The sequence below is a fragment of the Protopterus annectens genome, chromosome 3.part1 (assembly GCF_019279795.1).
Source record: "Protopterus annectens isolate FY-2018-M chromosome 3.part1, PAN1.0, whole genome shotgun sequence".
Classification (NCBI taxonomy): domain Eukaryota; kingdom Metazoa; phylum Chordata; order Ceratodontiformes; family Protopteridae; genus Protopterus; species Protopterus annectens.
Genome location: NC_056732.1, coordinates 828,739,721 through 828,762,722, shown reverse-complemented (window position 1 = coordinate 828,762,722; position 23,002 = coordinate 828,739,721).

Sequence of the window (23,002 nt, the reverse complement as noted above, 5' to 3'; positions counted from 1 at the left end):
TGCATAAGCTTAAAAAAATTAGTAAGTTATTATGAATAAGAAAAGATGAACAGGTATTAAGAATCTTTACTATAAGTTGACCAAACTGAATAGCTCTACAGTCATCTTTCCCTGTACCTCACATTATCTCCCTGGTCTACTATAGGAAGGAAGTCAATTGTTATTTTCATATTTATGAATCTATAGGTCAGATGATTTTGTATTTTTTCTATTTTATTTACTATGTGTAAAGTTGTTCATAGGATCATAAGTTCATAAATTAGTACCAGGCTAGCTGTCCTTGTCAGCCATTCCAAGCCCAGCCAATTACCACATGTGAGAAAGAAGCCCTGCCCTCTGTGCCTATAAGGTGAACACCTTAACCACTATGCCAATCTCCTATCCTTGTAGGTATATTTATATTCTTTAACTATATACATACTTACTTATTCTGATCTCTTTCTATTTCTGTTTGTGTACTATGTCTTGTACTATTACTATATTCCTAGGTTTTATATTTTAGCTGTAATCCTAGTACAGAATATCATATAATAGAACATTTATATTCACCTTTATATATTTGATACTCTTTAATCTAGTACTACTGTTAGAATCAGTCGTATTTATTCCTTAAATGTTATGGCTAGTAGTATCAAAACATACATCTGAAAAATCTTCCCATTTAAGATTCAAACTTTTCATAATAAATTGTTCTAAGATATTAAGTTTTGTTATCATTAGAAAGAGACAATAACAGAGAAACACAATCCTAATTTTTTATCAGATGTGTCTTTTGATAGGGTAGTATATAAACTATCCTTTTGGTATACTGCAAGCATTCAGAACTATTTAGTAACTGACAATGGTTCACAATGCAATTCACTCTTTTGCTAATTATCTAACTTGTATTCATTGACACATTAGCATATGATTCAAAATATTATGATTATTTACTTTTAGACAGAAAGAAGTAACCTGGACAGTTCTTAGAATTTCCAGAACTCATGTAGCATCATAAAAGTGCTAATGACTCCAATTAAGCTGCTTCAAGCTAGTCCTCATGACAAAGGCTTACAAATAAACAGTTTATCATCTACAATTCACACAAAAGTGTTCATAAGTGAATCTAAGCCATCTTTACATTATAAATCAATCCCTTAAGCCCTCCCAAACCACTAAATAAACAACAAATCATTTCAAAGTATGTTAACCACTAAAATGCTATTGTATTTAAAGGAGTAATATTTAATGATTCAGTAAGAACTATTTGTATGAGATGTTTAGTATAAAGTAGACTGTCATCTTTAAAGGAGACATACCATATAAACTTACATTAAAAGAATGACAGTTATGTGTGATTCAGGTTTAAAAATAAACACTGTTCTATAACCAAAGAATTTAATGACCAAAAACACATTAAACAATGACGAAATAATTTAATTACCCCTCCAAACTACTCAATCCCCACCCCCAAATACAACATTTAAAAGTGCTTTAACCACTAAAAAGCTGTTGTATTTAAAGAAATAACATGATTCAGTAAGCACTATTTGTATGAGATGTTTAATATAAAGCAGACTGTCATTTTTTAAAGTAGACATGGCATATAAACTTGTATTAAAAGAATGACAGTTATGTGTGATCCAGGTTTAACTTGTAAAAGTGTGAACGATACTTTATTTAATATCATCATTTGATGAAACCCTAGTGGTTGGGAAAAGCACTATGTCTCCTTATATTTTTTTTCATATTTATTTATTTTATTAGTGTTGTTCTACGTCTCCTGCTGGTCAGTTTTTTTTTATTACAATTATTTTTATGTGCTTTTCAACTCATTGACGTTACATACCCTGTATGCCTTTTTTTCACAGTATTGTCCTGTACACAGGGCTTAGAGTGGCTCATTCTAAGATAATTAGTTATTTCTAATTTTCCTGACAGGAAAAAGCAATTAAAAGAGTTTTAAACTTGTTATTTTTGTAGTAAATCTTTCAGCAGATGTTCAACGATAAAGCTACCAGGCTTTGAAACATTCTATTTGAGTTTTTTAGTAAAAATCCTGCCAGAGATGTTAAAATGAAGTACAGCTAAAAACCAGTGCTGTTAACTGTTCGCCATCTTGGCCAAGCCCCCATTTTCTTTATTATTATTGATTACCTGATAAGGATATCTTATACCCCCCATTCTTATCATCTATTATATGCATTATTTTAAAGCCTGGGAAGGACCCTCTAGAGGAAGGCTTTTATCAACCATATCTAACTTATAAGTAATGAATACAAAACTATGATTAACATCTTGGCACATTATATGGAAGATGAATAGATGCATTTTCCTCATTAAATAGCATTTTTTATCCAGGAGAACGGAACGTTAAAGTCACATTTCTATAACAAGATATATCTTCACTAAATCCCAGAATATGTTGGAAACATGGGTAATGGTTATGATAAGTGTAGAAAAGGTTTCCAGTCATGTGATTTGGGTCTCATTCTATGCCAAACTAACAAATAAAGGGTTTCCCACCCTTGTCTATAATTGGGTGTTTTATGTCTCTGTTCCTAACTGCTCTCTCTGCTTTAATTAATGTTAATAAATTTGGATCCAGTTCCATATCCTTCTCTGTCACTACAAGGCAGGGTTTCCCTATTCCCCCTTCCTACTCCAATGTAAAGCAGGACCCTGCTGTTCAAACTGTGATAGAAGAAGGAGATACCTGTTAAAAGCTGTTCTATGCAGACAGTGCCCTTTAAATATCAGATCAATGAATATTCCATGTTTTTGTTCTTTTGTCCTCTTTATCCCCACTGCCTTCTGATCATCAGACCATTTACCAAGTTTATCTGCGCACTCATTCTTTATTACTGAGTTGAGAGCTAACTAAGATAGGTACTAGTTAAGCAGCCATTAAGGGCAGTTTGAATTTTCTCTATGTTGCCTCTTCTATAGAATCCAGTCAGAAAAAAAAACAAGGTCATCTCCCATATCTCCACAAGAGACATCTCACATAAAGCCTCTCAGGCATTTCTGCCCCCCCCCCCCCAAAGCATGAGGGATATTTTTTTAGTCTCTTTCAAAGAAACCTTAGCAACCAGTGTGCCTTTAGTATATGCATTCCCCCCAGGAAGGTGAGTAGGTCATAGCCCATCACTCATTCTCTTTCCACCTGCCTGCTTTCCCAAGTGTCAGGGATATAAATCAAACCTTGATAACCTAGGTTACAGTCAGAGCTCCATTAATCCCTGCAACAAATTCACACTAATGCATTCTTCATGTTGTTGAACTAAAAGTGCAATAAAAAACATGCTTTTTTAAGTATCAGAATGTTTGTATGCATGAAATATTAGTAAATATCAGGCAGTTCTTGATGTGTTTAAAGGATTGAGTTCTTAGAAATATAGATAGGCGGTCTTCACTTCCTCTTTCCTTCATATGCAGAATCTATGTCATAAAATGACAACTATACCTTGATAACCCTTGCTTTGTATATTACCAAAACAACCTGACTGGGCTTTATTTACCTCTCTTCTTGCTTGCTTCTTTAAATATATTGGGAATGGTTAAGCATACCTTGCAACTGTAGAGATTTTCAGAGAATGTCCAGATTTTTGCCTCATATTTTTTGTCCGTTTTTCATAAAATTATGGTTTTCTGGCAAATTAATGGCAAATCATTAAAGACTGAAGTTAGAAAATAATGACAGACATTTGAGTTTCAGTCTTCATACCTTTCAGAAAATTCAGGCTAATGCAAAACCCATTATTCTATCAATTTTCTAAGTTTGTAAGAGCAACATCTAAAAATTGTTCATATTTTTGAGCCTTTGTCCCACTTTTATTTATAGTTTTGTCCAGATTTTTTGCTCTAAGAGGTTGAAAGATATGTTTGGAAGACTTTTTGTTACATTCAAAACTCTTACTCTTCTGTTGGCAGTAAGCAGGGACAGGCCTCATATTGCATTCAAAACTCATGGTCATCCCTAGGCAATAAGTAGGATTTATCTCCAAGACTTGGAGGTGCCTTATCAATTCTACATCCCAGATATCATTCCTGAAGATGTTTTCATATTTCTTATAGGAATTCTGTGTCCCTATCTTTGGTGATATTAAACATGCTGTCTCTATTAGTTTGGGAATCAACATGTCAGGACATCCCTACATGTCCCCCAGTTATAAGTAAACTCAAAACAAGAACTTTACCCTGTTCACAAAGCACATTAACTAAACACAGGATATCATTTTCACTAATCCTTAGGCTGACAGTAGCTTATCACTGATACTTCTTACCACTGATACTGCTTTTTCCTAGCCCACAGAGGTCACTGTGCTTCTGTAAACTCTAAATGTGGAATGGATTTCATATCTGCTGCTGTAAGGGCTGCTTATTAAATGCTACTGTTTCCAAAGTTGTTTGAATACTGCACCAGGTTACACCATATTGGTGTACCAACTCTATCACAATTTGTTTAAAGCACTAGCTTTTTCTGCTGCACAGATGACCTGTTTTGCTGAGTGGTCAAATATTTAGATGCAATAGGCCCTAGCTCTAAGGTAGGGAAAATCTATGATAAATGTTATATGGCTTTGCTTCTTCCTAACAGCACTAACATTGATTTTTAAGCACATCATGCAACCTTACCAGCAGGTTCTCTTGACATTGCTTGTCCTAAGCGCATTGCCATGGTCTCTACTCCATCAACAAGACTCAGATCACTTAGCTAAAAATTTATCATAATGCCTACTTCATGATTTGTTTAATCAGTAAAGCCATCCCTAGAGCAAACAGCATGGGAAGATATAATGTGACATTGCACATATGGAGGGCCCCTGCTAACACAGTATCCAGCTTTGGAATGAAATTCAGACTTGGAAAAGTTCTGCTCTAGGTTTTACCAGCATACTTAACAAAATAAAAACACCTTGTTGGATTCCTGATGCTGTTCTTCAGAATTTCGAAACAAATTGATGTTCTAACTGCTCAAGACTGGAAAGCAGAATTGAAACTGCAGCACATTTATATCAAAACACACAGGAATACTAACCAATCTGACAAGATGACCAGCAGTGTTTATAACTTCATTGGCTCCCACTTCACAAATTGACCTGTTTAGGCCACATCCAGAATTAGACTGTATTATGTTGTACTCATCTTCATTCTAAACCTTCATAAGTCTAATTATTTACTCACACTGCTGGTTTTGGACCACTACCCTGAGTTTTATGACGGTTTGGAGTACATGGTCTAGAGTTATAAGTGGGGTGGGAGAGTTGTTTCCTTTTTGATGTCACCACACTGATGACCTCCTCAAGTCCAAAAGCATGATCCTCAGGCTATTATTAAGGGTCTAATTAATGTATAGCTGTTACCTGATGTGTCGACATTGAACAGTTTATTAGTATATGTTTATATGTTTATTAATATATGTTTAGCTTGTATTTTGCACATTTGTTATATCTTGTGATCCCTTTGTTACTCTCAATGTCCAATGCACATCTGTGTGAAAAAAACAAAGCAATATTATGATAAAAAAAATCTCATCAACATGCTATTATTTTAAGTACACAGTGTCATGGAGGGTGTATTATCTTACTACTAGCAAGTAATGACTGCTGTGTCATAAAACAAAACAAAATATCATAAGGTTCTGCCGTTTGGGCTCAAAAAGTAAAAAGTACTTTACGTGGGATAACTTGATCCTTCCAATAGAGCAAAAAGGCTTGGGATTACCTGACTTGAAAGGATATTTTAGCGCTACATACCTAAGGCTCCTATACATAGCACAAGCAAAAAGCTATAATTCAAGGAGGAAAGTGATGATGATGATGATAAAACAAGGGAGCTCAAGAAATAAGGAGAAAGTTGGATTTTGGATGAAAATCTCTAAGGATAATAAGCAGACCTGTAACCAGTGGTGTTCCACAGGGATCAGTCCTGGGACCTTTACTGTTTGGAATATATTTCTCTGAAGTACAATCAAAAACTAAAGGTCTATGTCTGACAAAGTTTGCTGATGACTGCAAACTGGGAGTGGTCATAGAATCTCCAAATGATGTCAACATCCTACAAGAGGGTCTTACACAAACAAATGATTTGTGCCAAATCGTGGCCTTAAACTCAATGCAAAAAATGTATTATCATTCCTTTCAGTAAAAGCCATGTTCCTGCTAAGTACCACATCAATATCAACATCTTAAGTGCACACTCAGTGGTGAAAGACCTGGGCACACAGTTGACAGCAACCTTACCTTTGACCACCATGTCTCTACAGTGGTAAGACTGGCATTCTATATTGCTCATCTCATACATAAGGGCATTGCCTCCAGAAAAAAAATGACAACCTTCCTGTACTCTTCCCTTATCAGGCCAGTAATTGAGTGGAATGCCCCTTTTGGTATGTATCTTTCCAAGCACCTGCAGCAACTGGAGAAACTACAAAGGTTCTTCACAAGTAAAATTCAAGGTCTTCACCATCTGCCTTATGGGGATCATCTGAAATCACTATTACTTTATTCATACAGACTATTCAGTGGTGATCTCTGCCTTGCATATAAGGCAATTCTGCCCTTGCATTATTGGAATTCCTTCATATCCGAAAGTCAAATGGTACAAGGGTTGCTCACTCTAAAGATCTTAACCTGGTATGTGACATCAATAAAACTTGCTGGAGGGACAGATTTGTCTCCCAGAGGTTACCACACTTTTGGAACAGATTCCCGCTTCATGTCAAACAGAGAACATCAATGGCCCTCTTCAAACGTAATCTGGATGATTGGATATGTGTTCGTAAATTCACCCCATGGGTTCCACCTGAGTCCTTCTTGGACAGGGATATTAGGTGTCGATCATGGAAATAAGGGTAATAATTTGCCTAGGCTTGTAAGGGCCCTAGGGCCATAAGCCTAGTAACCTCCTTTGATCCTATGATGATCCTATAACAATAGCCATATAGAATATTACATAATAACAATAAACCATGAACAAATGCAAATAAAACTTAGTAAGGAATACTTCAGAAGACTTAAATTAATCTGAAAACAGTGTTGACATCTATGAGAAAAATTCAAGCTACAAACCAGTTTGCTTTTCCTGTCCTAACTTACAGTTTTGGATTGACTGACTAGTCCCAAAAGTTGTTGCATAGATTAGACAGGAAAACAAGAAGGATGCTTCATGTTCACCAAATGATTTATAAAAATCAGTGCATACCAAGATTATATATTCCCGGTTCTGAAGGAGATATGGGCCTACTTGAAATTAATTACATGTATAGATCCGCAATTGTGGCACTGCATGGATTATCTGCTGACCTCACAAGACTCAAATATAGTGAAAGTTTTGAAACATGGGGAGAATAAATTTAAAATGACTTCCCTTCTTAGTCTAGTAGAAGCATATTGGTGTCAAGTAGGAATGGAAATCTAACCAGAAGTAGATAGAAATCAGGCAGCAACTGAATGTCCCAAAAAACAAAAGAAAGAATATAAGGTAAAGGATCAGACGAGAAGGCAAGAAATGTGGAAAATGCATAAATATAGTTGCAAGTATAGAAGAACCCCATGTTGATTAGGATCAAAAGCAGGAATGGTTAAGGAGAGGTGAATTCAAACCAAAAGATGAAAGGTTAATATTGGTGACCCAAGATAGTGGGCTACATACACATTTGTTTACAAAGTCCATTGAACATGCGGAAGAAACAGACATTTGTAGGTTTTGTAAAACAGAATTGGAAACAGTCACACACATTGTTGGTTGTGATATACTAACGGCAGAAGGACCGTATACTAAAAGGAATAATAATGTGGCAGACTGTTGCATTGGGGATTGTGCAAACATTATAATGTTGAAGTAGCTAAAAAGCAGTAGAAACATGAGCCACAAAGCATCATAGAAAATGATGAAGTCTACATCACTTGTGATTACCCATTACCAACAATTCAAAAGATAGAGGCGAGAAAAGCAGATATAGTGGCACATGAAAATAAAAAGAAAAAAAAAAGAAGACAAAAGTAGCATTGATTATTGAAATCACTACACCCAGTGACTACAGTGTTTTGCATACAGAGAGACAAAAAAGCATAAAATATTAGGATTTGCTGGCAGAAACGAGAGCAATGTGGAAGAAAGATACCGAGGCAGTTCCAATAGTAGTAAGAGCAACAGGTCTCATAAAAAAGAATCTACAATCATATTTAAATATGTTACAAATGCATGTAACTCCGTACAAATTGTAAAGGAGTCATTATTGGGCACATTGCGAGTGCTGCAAAGAACACTTCTGGCTGACATCAAAGATTGAAACAATACTAATTTCATAAACTTTAATTAATCTTTGACTTAGGAATGGGGTCCATTCCATCATAGTATTAGAAACCCAAAATATTTGGAGAAATTAAAAAAGAGTGAAATATATTCATAAAGTAGCAGAAAGTATTCTGGGAAGTAAACCAACACAGGCATGGAGAAAGGAGATTCTGCCAATAGGGATGACTGCAGTTAGGGGTACAAAGAATAGGCAAAGGGGGTAGAATTTACTGGAGAAAGCTGGCAAAAGAACCAAAGTATTGGGAGCAAATAAATAGGAAAGGTAATAGAATGAGAAGAGGCAAAGAATACATTAGGAGACTGCCTTCCCTGTCAAGGATTGATATCAGAGTATAGACAAAGAGAAAGGGGTAGGGGAATCCTATGTAAAAGACCAGCACTCTTAGACATTTTAGTTGAATTTAGAACAGACGCTGCTGTTAAAAAAGGATAGTTAGTAGGGCATATAAAATATGATATGATAACTAAAGGAATCAGTTAGAGGAGTTAAGAACAAATTGGCAAGAAAGATTGGATAAACAAGGAAACAATGGGAGGATATACACGTCTCACAAATATGCAAGAGAGTCTAGAAGATTTCGGATTTTTGCTTGGAAGTGTTTGCATAGATATTTGTATACCCCAAGCAGGCTCCAAAGCATTTTTCCTCAGGTAGACAGCAAATATTGGTGGCATGATGAGAAAGAAAGAGGTAAATGGCAACATATTTATGGGGAATGTAATGAGTTGGCTGGCTTTAAAAAATCCCTACAGAGTAGTCTATCTGAAATACTGGATGAACAAATTGGTATAATTAAAGAAACCTTTTTTATTTTAACTAGGTTACAAGATCTGAATTGCCTGGACATAGTAAGGCCTTCCTAAGTTTAATTTTGGTGGCAGCAAAAAAGCAATTACTAGAAAATGAAAATCAAAGTTTAAACCAACCATACTTGAAGTAGCAAACATAGTAACAGAGCTAAAAGTACTGGACATGTGATCTTTGAAAAAAGGAGCAAATTACATAGAAAGAATGGGAATTGTGGGAACAATACATGCAGACTAATGTTTTGGAGGAAGAATGAGGTTTATGGGAAGGCAGGAATTAAGTGAGCTATGTAATGTTGGATTGACAATGAATGTTCATAAAATTATATGCAATGAATAATGTTTATAACTGACAATATGTCATTATGGTTTGTTTTCATTTGTATAATTTTATGATTGTCTGTGTCATAAGTGATAATTCAACAAAGATGATTAAGAAAAGTGAAAGTACTTGTCCAGTGCAAATGTGCCTAACCTTATTATTAAAATGTGGGTCAGCAAAACCAGCAACTGTCATAATAACAGTACAGATACAGTATTCAGTACTGTTACTATCAACCATGTGATATACAAGGTCAGTGTCTCAGTATTCTTCAGTGTCAGTATCAACTGTATGATATACATTGTTAGTATCACCCACATGATATACAAGGTCAGTGTCTCAGTATTCTTCAGTGTCAGTATCAACCATATGATATACATTGTCAGCATCACTCATGTGATATGCAAGGTCAGTGTCTCAGTATTCTTCAGTGTCAGTATCAACTGTATGATATACATTGTTAGTATCACCCACATGATATACAAGGTCAGTGTCTCAGTATTCTTCAGTGTCAGTATCAACCATATGATATACATTGCCAGTATCACTCATGTGATATACAAGGTCAGTGTCTCAGTATTCTTCAGTGTCAGTATCAACTGTATGATATACATTGTCAGTATCACTCATGTGATATACAAGGTCAGTGTCTCAGTATTCTTCAGTGTCAAGTATCAACTGTATGATATACATTGTTAGTATCATCCACATGATATACAAGGTCAGTGTCTCAATATTCTTCAGTGTCAGTATCAACTGTATGATATACATTGTTAGTATCACCCACATGATATACAAGGTCAGTGATTCAGTATTCTTCAGTGTCAGTATCAACCATATGATATACATTGTCAGTATCACTCATGTGATATACAAGGTCAGTGTCTCAGTATCCTTCAGTGTCAGTATGAACTGCATGATATACATTGTCAGTATCATCCACGTGATATACAAGATCAGTGTCTCAGTATTCTTCAGTGTCAGTATCAACCGTATGATATACATTGTTAGAATCACCCACATAATATACAAGGTCAGTGTCTCAGTATCCTTCAGTGTCAGTATGAACTGCATGATATACATTGTCAGTATCACCCACGTGATATACAAGGTCAGTGTCTCAATATTCTTCAGCGTCAGTATCAACCGTATGATATACATTGTCCACATGATATACAAAGTCATTATCAGTACAGCAGCACAAACTCTTAGCACAATCTGATTCATACACTAGTTATGTTGTCAACTATACTTCTGCAATAGCTGTTAATGACCATAAGACCATAACTAAGAAACAATATATGATATTTTTATGCACATGTTAAAACAACACTGACTACAATAATACTTAAAAAGGCATCTACAGAAATAGTTTATAAATAAAATGGCTCCAGTCAAACTGGAACAACATAGCAGGTTGCTCCGTCATCAAAGGTACCACTCTTGACCTATGGATGTACTTTTCCAATACATATTACTGTTTGCAATCAAATACTATTTACATGTGAGTTGAGGGTACACACACACACATGCATGCATGTATATTTAAATATGAATTTATAAAATGGATGACAAGGAAACTCCTGGCACAGTGGAAATAGTATACTTAGTAAATTAAATCAAATATTCATAAATTATGAGATAAAAAGCAGTGATGTCAGTTGAATATACAAATAGCATAATATTTTAATATTTAAACAGTTTAACATGATTCTAGCAATAACAGTATTCAGTAAAACAAGACAGATATAGATATACATATAGATATAAATATAGACACAGAAGATATTATATAAGGCAGTTTAATCAGTCAGAATATTCAGCACATGCATGAGTCTCCTAAAGAACTCATAAGCAAACAACCCTTTTTTTAACCACAGACATAAGATAGCAATGCAATAATGGCCACTATACATATTTATTGCCCACATAAAGAAATTCATACAAGTCCGCACTTACATTATCTACATGGCATGCATACCTTTTATTTGGTTGGCGCTGGTGGACTGTGATGTAATCACAAATCATGTATTATAGGTCTTCCTTTATAAAGCAGATACACACATACACATATTTGTTGTTCTCCCAACGGTGCAAAAACTGAAAATAACCACTCGGAAATCATAACATGCCCCGATTACCTTTTTATTAAAAAGTCTAATCACTTATGAGCTATTGCACTGGCATTTCACAACGCACCTAAGCACATATTTTTTGCATTGATTTTTATCTGCTAACAAAGATATTGAGTTATGCATGGACACTATACAACCTGCATATCAATGCACAGGTGTTATATCTCGGTCTGTCATCAAAAGATAGGCTCTTAATATGTGCAAAAATAATGCATATGTGCCATTGTTGTCATTAGTATTGTATATCTTTGTATTCATACACCATGGACTATATAATATAGACCCGAATATACACATTAAGAGCTTCCCTACCTTTATCCATAATACCAGAGAACATATGTCTGACTCTTTTTTAACATGACAATGTGCTTTTATCAATCACAGTTATACTCTTATATTAAGGAGATGGTACCCAGAAGTTTGTTATAACTGAACCTCAAATATACAAGAGATGACCAACTTAGTAAATAAAGTACAACAGTTAACATCCAGTTATGATTAGACATGTACAGCTATAATTAAAAGAAAATCCAGGAAGCACACCATGCATGTGTACACATAAATTAGTAAAGCAAAGTTCTATAGAAAGAAAGCAAATATTACTTTGTATTGTACTAAATGATGTGATGGACAAAGACACCAACTAGCCTAACTGGTTTAGTCATTCAGTTGCATCAGACAGATAGATAGGCACTGTCTCTCTATCATTGTTTTTCCTGGCCATATCCAACTGTACCATACAATGCTAGAGACCTCAGTCTGTCTATTTTAAGTGTATAGACAACTCTTTCAGTAGAAAAATATGTTTTTATCTCCAGGTTAAAGTGATTACTTTCCAGTCCCTCAGTTCATTCCCTCTCTTTTCTGTCCTTGCTGTCTTCCCATGTAGCATCTCCTTTCATAAATACAAAATGCTTAGTATCACTTATTGTGTCTAATAAATGAAAGTTCATCACTTTTTACTGCTGTTCATACTCCAGCCTTTGCATTCTCCTGATGTCCATTATGATCATCTTCATTATGCTTCCATGATAAATATCCGTCTTACTGAGACAATTGCACACAATAATTCATATGTGATCTCACCACCATGGACACGATCACAATGTTCCCTTAGGACCAGTATTCATGTGATCTCACCACCATGGACACGATCACAATGTTCCCTTAGGACCAGTATTCATGTGATCTCACCACCATGGACACGATCACAATGTTCCCTTAGGACCAGTATTCATGTGATCTCACCACCATGGACACGATCACAATGTTCCCTTAGGACCAGTATTCATGTGATCTCACCACCATGGACACGATCACAATGTTCCCTTAGGACCAGTATTCATGTGATCTCACCACCATGGACATGATCACATGTTCCCTTAGGACCAGTATTCATTCTGCCGAATGCAGCCTTGCATTTTGTTTTTCTTCCTACTGTCCTCCCTACTGTTTCCTGCTGGTGAATGAATAGAATAATAAGCTTGTCTAGGTCCTTTTCAGCAACAGTCTCACATATTGTAGCATCCCAATCATTATTTAAATGCGACTCTCAGATGGCACAGAACCCGGCAGTGGCACAGAACCTTGAATCTTATTTGTAAGCTCTGTGTCAATATCCATAGAATTTGCACTTCCCCTTTTAGTACCCGTGTCTGACTCAGAAGTGTTACACTACTTTAATTTCCTGTGTGAATAGGTGCACTCTGTTACTCATCTCATTTGAAATATCAAAGTAAACATTTTCAACAGTTAGGCTGTCATCAGTGGCCAACTGACTAGTTATAGTGCCCACAACTAATGCTCATGGTACTCTATTGGCCACTTCTTTTAAACTAACAATCACTTTTCAGAGCTCCCATGCAGCCATCCCCCCAATTGTGTATGTCAATGATGTGATACTTAGTCAAAGGCCCACTCCTCAACAGACCACTGACAGTCTGATATCCACCTTGGCTAGTGCTCAGTCAAGGAACTACAGGAGGTGTAATTGTCAGTGTTTTTGGAGAGTAAAGACATGCTTTGTATGCATTTGGATGCTTGTAGCATTTTTGAAGGGCATGAAGCCATTCTCTCAGGATCCTGTCCCTATCTTTCACTTTATTGGCCACGGAGGACAACCTAACTGTCCTGTAATTACTTGGATTGGTCATTTTACCTCACTCAAACAAGTGGGCAACTTAATTTTTCCTTATCATCTGGTATTTCCCCATTAGCAGAGATCCGCTATCCCATCTTGGTCTTCTGCCTTTTCAGCCTATCAACTCAACAGTTCCTTTTCCACATCCTCACTCACTACTCCCTAATCAAACCATCACTAAAAGTGTTTTGTCTTTTTGCTATTTTCAGTATTTATCCTTCCATTTATGTAGTGAATACTGAGACAAATAACTTCAGCATGTCAGCAATGCTGTATTTGTCCTTAAACTTACTTTCATCCTTGTTTAATTTGTTTAGGTGGGTGCCCCCTTTTATATCTCCAAAATATATCTGAAATGTATTTTCCTAACCTGATTTACCTCCTCTAACAGTTACTTACTTTGTATGGCATTGACCTTCAGCAAATATAGGATCATAGGATCATAGAAAGTTACTAGGCTAATGGCCTCAGTGTCCTTATAAGCCTAGCCAAGTTAACCCTTGTTCCCAAGAGTGGCTGTTATGGGTAGGCACAAAATCAGCACCTATTGCCCATATCTAAGAGGGACACAGGTAGAACACCCAGGGTGAATTTACAGTTTCCAATCCAGATGTCCAAATTATGGTTAAATAGGATCAATGAGGAGCTTTGCTTAACATGGATTGGAAGTCTCTTCCAGAGATGAGGTAACATCTGCAAGATAAATCTGTCCCTCCAGCAAGTTCTATTGATGTCACATACCAGGTTAAGGTCCCTTGAGAGTCAGACACGTGTACTGTTTGACTTGCGAATGTCTAACATTTTCATTAAGGCAGTGTCAGATATTCTCTTATATGCAAGGCACAGGTTGCCTCAGAGCAGTCTGTATGACACAGAGTAAAGAGACAGTGATTTCAGTCGGCATATGATATGTGCTGGAGACCTTGCATTTTCTTTGTAAGAAACCTTTGTAGTCTCTCCAATTACTGCAGGTGCTTAGAGAGGTACATACCAAAGAAACCATTATACTCTATTATTGTCCTGATGGGGGAAGAGTATAGGGGGGTTATAACCTTTTTTTCTGGAGGCAACGCCCTTACTTATGAGGTGAACAACATAGAATGACCTTCTTAATACTGTGGAGACATGGTGATCAAAGATAAGGTTGCTATCAACCTGTGTGTCCAGGTCTCTCACCAGTGACTACATGCTTAAGGTATTGTTATTTATGGAGTAGTTTACAAGAGCATCACCCTTGCCGAAGGGGATGATAATGCATTTTTTGTAAGTCCATGACTTAGGCAACAATTATTAGTCTATGTAAGTCCTTCTTGCAAGATATTGACATTGTTAGAGGACTGAGTGACCACTCCTAGTTTGCAGTCATTGGCAAACTTTGTCAACCATAGACCTGTAGTTTTTGCCTGTACTTTGGAGAAGTCTATTCTGAACAGTAGGGACCCCAGAACAGACCCCTGTGGTACACCACTGGTTACTGGTCTGCTAGAGGAGGTAGAGTCTCTTATTTCAACTGTATGAGTTCTATTGCTGAGCCACTTTGCAACCAACCTGACAATATATGAGTTGATACCCAGCTGGGTGAGTTTATCAATAATGCCTGAGTGGGGGATGGTATCAAAGGTCTTGTTTAAGTCCAGGTAGGCTGTATGCACAGTTTTACCTTCATCAAGGGCTTTGGTGACTGTCTTGAACAAGTCCAATAAGGTTAACTGGCACAATCTCCCCTTTGAAAATGCTAAACTAGGTAGGTTTGAGTGTTTGTAGATTACCTATATCTTTATTGATAAGGTCCATGATGATACATATCATGGCCTTGCAGATAAGGCTGGTTAGGGACATGGATCTATAGTTCCCAGGGACCATGGACCCCTTTATGCAAATTGATCATGGTAGCTGTTCTCCATTCAGCAGGGATGAAACCCATGCTAAGGCTATGGTTGAGCAAGGGAACAGGGAAGTGAAGGTTGGCTACATCCACCAGCTCTGTATCTGTAGTACCATTAACTACAAGTTCTGTGCAAATGTGGGTGTTTCCTTTGAGGTTTCAGATGTAGCTAAAGAATACCTTATGGTTTTCCTTAGCTAGGGTTGCTAATTTGGATTCATAAGCCACTTTAGAGGACTTTACAAGATGTCTTATTTGCCTATTTAAGTTGAGGAGGGAATGCATCCAGGTTTGAGACCATAACTTCCTACTCCTAGACTGCAATGTCTTTCTCTTGTTGTATAGGCTGTTAATGGCTGTTAATGGCTGATGTCCATCAGGTGGGTTTGTTCTTCATTGAGGATCTTTCTTTGGTCCTTTCAGGTACAGCAGAGTTCATACTGTAGATGTACTGTACTGTACTATAGATGCTTGTATAAAACATTAGTGCCTATCCCAGTACAGGTAACCTCTCCATCAGTGGGGGTAGGGGGTATGAAGCTGTTTATGCCATCACGTAAGAGGTCGTAATTGGCCTTGGTGAAGTTTTTCAGTCTAGTTGCTGCTTGGGGGGGGGGGGGTCTTGTGTTATTGTTACCTCCAATGAGAGTAATTTGTAGTCAGACCTCCCCAGGGAGGGCAGCACACTTGGGGTGGTACAAAGATCCTCCATGTTGGTGAACACAGATCCAGAATGCTTGAGTCCCTTGTGGGGGTGTCAACCAACTGGTCCAGGGCATTGGAGTTAACAAAGTCCAGGAATCTTTGGGTGAGAGTGTTAGTGCATGTATAATTAACCATATGGGTAATTAAAATCCCTCAAAACCAGGGTGTTTGGTTGTATATTGACCGACTCAAGTAGATCGAGGTAGGTTGAGTGAATGTCCTGGTTCATGGAGGGAGTCCTATAGCTGGCAATGATTTAAACAGGGATCTCACCAAAAGTTAATTGCACCGGGAGTAATTCATGGGAGTCACTTTGTTTAACCAGTCTTGACGTGTATTTGTATTTTATGAATATCGATACACCACCTCCGTTTGTTCTCACACCTTCAGTTTAAGGCTAGGGTGCTTTCCATAGCCTTAAACCAAGTCTCTGTGACTGTACAGATGTCAGCATCTTATAGGTTCATAGGTTCATAGGTAGGTACTAGGCTATCTGCCCGAAGACATTTATAAGCTTAGCCAGAATGTGCTGGCTTTTGCCTCCCCCTTAGATTAGTTCCCTGTGCCTCTGTCCAGCAGAGCCACTGAAGTGATCCCAGGGGTAAACTTTCTATTTCCTGTCCACTCGTCAAGCTTTCCCTTGAAGAATGTATGTGAGGAGCTCTGCCTAATGTAGACTGGAATCTTATTCCAAAGCATGGGAAGTCTCTGGGAGAGGAATCTATCCCTCCAGCATGTCTTATTTATTGTTGTGGTGAGGTTTAGATCTCTAGAGCATGTGGCTCGAGGGGATATGGTTTTCTTTAGGTGGAGCGTATCCATCAATTCTGGGTTGGACATGGCCTTGTATATCAGGCAGAGATCACCACTAAGTAGGCGGTATGCAACCGAGTACAGCTGGAGTTTCTTTAGTCGAGCTGCATAGGGCATCTGTTTAAGGCCAGTGATCCTCTTGGTGAGGTAGACTTCTGTGGTCTTTCCAGCTGTTGCAGGTGTCTTGTAAGGTACATCCCAAATGGGGCATTGTACTCTATGATGGGTCTGATGAGTAATGAGTAGAGGGGCACAATGACCTCTTTTGATATGGATGCGAATCCTTTTGTGATTAGGTGGGGCACATAGAAGGATTTTCTAACCAGTTTGTCAATGTGATTATAAAAGGAGAGATTACTATCTACTTGGGTCTCCAGATACCTTATTACGTTTTCCATATTTAGGGGACTACCACCTATGTGGTAGTTTGTGGGTACTTTGTTTATTCCAAAGGGGATGACTATGCACTTTTTAGTATTTAGCTTGAGGCCATGATTTTGACACCAGGTATCCATCTCAGTGAGACCCTTTTGGAGGATGTCTGTGTCAGCAGGAGAGTCAATTATAGCCCCTAGTTTGCAGTTGTCTGTGAACTTGGTCAGCCATAGTCCTCCTGTGCTTGCCTGTACATTTGAGAAGTATATGCCAAACAGGAGGGGTCCTAAGACTGAGCCCTGGGGAATGCAACTTGTAACCAGTTTAGAGTCGGACCTAGCTCCCGCAACTCTCACCATGTGGGTTCTGTCAGTGAGCCAGTTGGCAACCTATTTTGTAACATAGGAGTTTATGCTCAGGCTGGTAAGTTTTTCTATAATACCAGAATGGGGAATGGTGTCAAAGGCCTTTGCAAGTTCTAGGTAGGCTGTGTGTACCACCTTTCCCTCATCTATAGCCTTGGTAACTGTCTCAAATAAGTCCACCTGGTTTAGGAGGCATGATCTGCCCTTAACAAAGCCGAACTGGGTAGGGTCCAGTGTTTGGAGGTTCACAATGCCTCTGTTAATGTGCTCCATAGCCTTGCAGACCAAGCTAGTCAGACTTATAGGGTGATAGTTCCCGGGGTCTGTTTTGGCTCCACCTTTGTGGAGTGGAATAACCATTGCTGTACACAACTCTATGGGTACGTAGGCTGTGGAGAGGCTGAGTTTGAACAGTGTGTTTTGGTGTGGGGTTAGTTTGTCTTTGAAAAGTGACATGACTGACCCCTCTGATTATGTGTCCCAGGCAGGTATGTCCCCAGCCTTAAGTAGCATTTTACCTTCACCTAGGATGATGTCTGAGTTCCAGAGTAAGAACTGCTTTCAGTGAGTCCAATTTCAGATTTAGACTCCTAACGTTGAGCAGCATAACCTTGAGTTTGTTTTTATATGGTCTTATTATGTTGGGAGTTTTGTCCTTGTGACACTGCCTAAAAAAATGCATAATGGGGGTGGCAAGAGCCTTAGCCATTAACTGAAATCCCGGAAGTGACAGTTGAAGACCATCTCTGAAAAATATCAAGGTCTGTCGATCATGTCATCCCAGGCTGACAGGTGCTGGATCCCTTAAAATTACACAAGAAACTAAGCCAATTATTGGAGTCAATCATTTTTTGTTTGTAATGAAACATCATTCTAGGTGAAGGTAAAATGCTACTTAAGGCTGGGGACAAACCTGCCTGGGACACATAGGTTCATAGGTAGGTACTAGGCTATCTGCCCAAAGACATTTATAAGCTTAGCCAGAATGTGCTGGCTTTTGCCTCCCCCTTAGATTAGTTCCCTGTGCCTCTGTCCAGCAGAGCTACTGAAGTGATCCGCGGGGTACACTTTCTATTTCCCATCCACTCGTCAAGCTTTCCCTTGAAGAACGTTAGTGAGGAACTCTGCCTAATGTAGATTGGAATCTTATTCCAAAGCATGGGAAGTCTGTGGGACAGGAATCTATCCCTCCAGAATGTCTTATTTATTGTTGTGGTGAGGTTTAGATCTCTAGAGTATGTGGCTCGAGGGGATATGGTTTTCTTTAGGTGGAGCGTGTCCATCAATTTTGGGTTAGACATGGCCTTGTATATCAGGCAGAGATCACCACTGAGTAGGCGGTATGCAACTGAGTACAGCTGGAGTTTCTTCAGTCTAGCTGCATAGGGCATCTGTTTGAGGCCAGTGATCCTCTTGGTGAGGTACTTCTCTGGTCTTTCTAGCTGTTGCAGGTGTCTTGTAAGGTACATCCCAAATGGGGTATTGTACTCTATGATGGGTCTGATGAGTAATGAGTAGAGGGGCACAATGACCTCTTTTGATCTGGATGCGAATCCTTTTGTGATTATGTGGGTCACATAGAAGGATTTTCTAACCAGTTTGTCAATGTGATTATAAAAGGAGAGATTACTATCTACTTGGGTCTCCAGATACCTTATTACATTTTCCATATTTAGGGGACAACCACCTATGTGGTAGTTTGTGGGTACTTTGTTTTTTCCAAAGGGGATGACTATGCACTTTTTGGTGTTTAGCTTGAGGCCATGATTTTGACACCAGGTATCCATCTCAGTGAGACCCTTTTGGAGGATGTCTGTGTCAGCAGGCGAGTCAATTATAGCCCCTAGTTTGCAGTCGTCTGCGAACTTGGTCAGCCATAGTCCTCCTATGCTTGCCTGTACATTTGAGAAGTATATGCCAAACAGGAGGGGTCCTAAGACTGAGCCCTGGGGAATGCAACTTGTAACCAGTTTAGAGACGGACCTAGCTCCCACAACTCTTACCATGTGGGTTCTGTCCATGAGCCAGTTGGCAAACTATCTTGCAACATAGGGGTTTATGTTCAGGCTGGTGAGTTTGTCTATAATACCAGAATGGGGAATGGTGTCAAAGGTCTTTGTGAGTTCTAGGTAGGCTGTGTGTATCACCTTTCTCCCTTCTATAGCCTTGGTAGCTGTCTCAAAGAAGTCCACCAGGTTTAGGAGGCATGATCTGCCCTTAACAAAGCTGAACTGGGTAGGGTCCAGTGTTTGGAGGTTCCCAATGTCTCTGTTAATTTGCTCCATAGCCTTGCAGACCAAGCTAGTCAGACTTATAGGGTGATAGTTCCCGGGGTCTGTTTTGGCTCCACCTTTGTGGAGTGGAATAACCATTGCTGTGCACCACTCTATGGGCACGTAGGCTGTGGAGAGGCTGAGTTTGAACAGTGTGTTTTGGTGTGGGGTTAGTTTGTCTTTGAAATGCGACATGACTGACCCCTCTGATTATGTGTCCCAGGCAGGTATGTCCCCAGCCTTAAGTAGCATTTTACCTTCACCTAGGATGATGCCTGAGTTCCAGAGTAAGAACTGCTTTCAGTGAGTCCAATTTCAGATTTAGACTCCTAACGTTGAGCAGCATAACCTTGAGTTTGTTTTTAGATGGTCTTATTATGTTGGGAGTTTTGTCCTTGTGACACTGCCCAAAAAAGGCATAATGAGGGTGGCAAGAGCCTTAGCCATTAACTGAAATCCCGGAAGTGACAGTTGAAGACCATCTCTGACAAACATCGAGGTCTGTCGATCATGTCATCCCAGGCTGAAAGATACTGGATCCCTTAAAATTACACCAGAAACTAAGCCAATTATTGGAGTCAATCATTTTTTGTTTGTAATGAGACATCATTCTAGGTGAAGGTAAAATGCTACTTAAGGCTGGGGACATACCTGCCTGGGACACATAATCAGAGGGGTCAGTCATGTCACTTTTCAGATAGTCCAGTGAGGTATGTCTCAAGTCATTCACACCAACATGGACTAATACTGAGTGGTAACAATACCTGTTGCTGAGAGACTTGAGTGTGTGTGTGATGTGGCAGATCCTGCACCTGACACACAGATGACCATGATCTTTTCCTTATCCGACCTGGTGAGTGGGGCATGTGTGTGTCTCACAATGGAGTCGTCTATGACTAAGATGGTTGGTTTTGTGTTTTTCCTTAGGGGGCTTGTCTGGTGAGACACTGGTGCATGAGCTATTATGTGTACTGTGTTTCACAGAAGATGTATTATGTGAAGCATGCTTGTGTTTGGGAGGTCTCTGATGTTTAGGTAGGTTTCTGATGAGGACCTCCGCAAATGTAGGTTTGTGTGATGTTGGTTTGGGTGGTGAAGGAGGTGAGGTGTGCATACTGACAACCACCTCAATGTCAGATGTACTGACTGGTGTGTGGGAGAGCATGGATTCTAGGTTCTTAATACAGACACATCTCTCACATATTGAATTTCTGTGAACTAGACTTAAGAGGGTTGTCAGTGTACATGAGGCAATTGCTACACTGCCTCAGGATCCCCATGTTGACCGAGGTGGCTGGAGAAACTGTGGGTGTCCATAGTGCAAGGAAAATCAATGTGGTCAGAACAGGAAGAGGACAGAAAGGACCAGGTAAGGTAGATGGACAGGAGAAGAGGTCTAAATAAGGAAGGGTAGTGGGTGGGACATGTTTTGGCACCTCAGAGGCTGCACCCAGTGTTCCAACTGACAGTCGAGCAAGACCACAAGAAAACTCTGAAGGAGGACTAGCTCTGGCTAAGAGAAATTTAATAAGCAAGAAGTTTACATCTGTAACCATCAGTGGTACCCACCCTTACAGCAAAGCAGCTAATGCAAGAAAACCAAGGAAAAAGCTCAAACTGACCCGTGAACCAATGAAAAAGCTCAAAGCCCTGAACCAGTAAACCTTTAATTAGATAGTCTTACTGTACTTCATCTGCCACTAGGGTATAGGGGGTTTCTCCAAGAAAAGATGTCCTGATTTTTAGTGCTCAATCCCAAACAGAACTGGATTCAGCCAGTCTGAATCCAATCTATACTACAGCCAACAGAAGGGCAACAGAACACAAAATAAAAAAGCAGAAATACTTTTTTCACTTAAATTAAATAAGCAACATTGTAAAAAGCAGCACAACAGAATAGATATTTTACTTAAATTAGATAAAAGCAGCAGTTGGTATGAAATACAGTCAAAGTGCACAAATGCAATAGCAAAAAATGAACTTGGCATTCGTAATTCTCTTGGCTGGTTGGTATGAACAGAGGAGCAGAGGCTGGTCACCTAACTTTCTGGAGCCCTTCTAAGACAAGCTCATACATACATTTCTATCCTCAACTTGATATAAGCCTCCTTCAGTCTTTCCCCAGTGGCTTATTTTCACTATCTGAATTTTTCATCTTTTTGATCACTTCTTTAACTTTTCTGCTCAGATACTTTTAACTTTTCCTGGATTTATCATTATTTGTTTGTAGAAATATCTGAATGTAAGCATGATAACATAAAATTAACTAGTTTTATACTATGAATGTATGACCTTCGTGAGCAACACAGTAAAATGTACTCTTCTTACATGTGTCTGTACATCGACATTTAATCATCATCTGAACACGTCACAGTAATTACATAAAGTGGACCACCATAACCACAATTAAAACACATAAAGGTAAATGCTGAATGCGTCTTGATGAACTCATATAAGCATAAAAGTCCAGCATTATACAAGGAACCATTAATGGTTAGAGTTGGCATTTATCAAATTTTCTGCTGTATATACCCTGACTATATAACTGCAGCTACTATAAAATCATTCTAGAGATATGGACTATATAAATCACCAATACATTCAACAGACTATAACTAAATATTTTTATGCTATGCAGATAGTCAAACAAATTACTTCAAACACACACACACGCACACAGGCAACGCACACATAGACACACACACACACACACACACACACACACACACACACACACACACACACACACACACACACACACACACACACACACACACACAAACACACACACACCCATCAGGTATGCTAGAATGGCAGTTGATGTCACTTCCATCCCTTTTGGTTTCAATGGTACTTACATCTCCTGTATTAAACATATTAC